Genomic DNA, 1451 nt, shown 5'->3' with positions numbered 1-1451 from the left:
TCAGCTTTAAATAAACTTGGCTCTTGGAGGTGTCCCTGGTGATGCTCACTCGGGATGCCAATGTTGGGGTATAATATGTGCTTCCACCACTCCATATCCCACCGACCCACTCCAGCCCTTTTCCTGGAGCCTGCCGGGCCCAGTACACATCATAGCTGCTTAAAGAGAATCCAGAGACTGTGCAGGTGAGAGACAGGGTCTGTGAGGGCTGCACCAGTCCTGGGCCCACCTCCTGCAGCTGCACCTGGGAAAGGACACCTGGGGACAAGGAGAACCACAGTGAGTCATGTGCTCAGAGGCAGCAGCCCCCAGACCTTCCTGTCTGCATCCCTTCAACACTCACCTGTGGGAGCTGCCACCATCAAGAGGAAAACCCACATGTGCTTCATGGTCTCGTGGATGAGGTCCCTGATTCCAGAGAACGTTCTCCAGACCGAGGAGGACCCTGAATTTAAGCAATGGCCCCTGTGGTTCACCTGGAGGTCTGAGAGGAAATTTGCATTTGGGAGGAGCCTTTGTCTGTAAGAGGGACCAAGGGAGACTCCTGTCTCTGGGGCTCATTGTGAGAAAGTTGTTGATGGTGCCCTTTCCCTCCCCCTGGGATTCTCTTCCACAATAAAGCATATTCTGATCAGGAATCCCGATGCCACCAAGGACCAAGGAGAGATCTGAGAATTGGCTCAAAAGGATGCATAGATGGTAGCTAAGAGACAGTCAGACAGACACGATGATAGACAGACAGAGGTAGATAGATAAATAGGGGATAGATAGATAGTGGGAGATGACAGACAAACATGAACTATTAAATACAAATCCAGGGCTTACTAAATTGTCACAATCCTATCCATTTCACACCTCCAATTGTCTCATGCTCAAATTATTGGATATCCCAATCTGTTGACATAGCAGCTAAACAGATCAACACTATGATATTCAGACAAAACCGGGGAAAACCCAATTGCTGTCATAATTCATCAAGCCATCCTGATTTCCAAGGAGCATTCCTGCTGCACTTCTTCCAGGACAGAATGCTTTGTTCTTCCAGCACTCCACGGCATTTTCATTATTCTTTGCCAATATCTAAATTCAAAGAAATCAACTTTTCTTTGTGTTTCCTTATTCATTGTCTAGCTTCCACATATGAGGTGATTGAAAATACCATAGCTTGGGGTAGGCGGACCTTATTCTTCAAAGTGACAACTTTGTTTCTTAACAATTTAAAGATGTTTTTTCAGTTGACTTTTGCAGTGCGATATGATGTCTGCTTTCCTGACTGTTGCTTCCATGAGAGTTGACGTCTCCAAGCAAAACAAAATCCCTGACAATTCAATCTTTTCCCCCATTTATTATGATGTTGTTTATTGGGCCAGTCGTGACAATTTTCATTTTCTTCATGCTGAGTTGTAATCCATACTGAACACGATGGACTTTGATCTTCATCAATAAGAGCT

The sequence above is a fragment of the Orycteropus afer genome, unplaced genomic scaffold (genome assembly GCF_000298275.1).
Source record: "Orycteropus afer afer isolate SDZICR_OR568_19922 unplaced genomic scaffold, OryAfe1.0 scaffold01388, whole genome shotgun sequence".
NCBI classification, from domain to species: Eukaryota; Metazoa; Chordata; class Mammalia; order Tubulidentata; family Orycteropodidae; genus Orycteropus; species Orycteropus afer.
Note: the sequence above shows the minus strand (reverse complement) of the source record.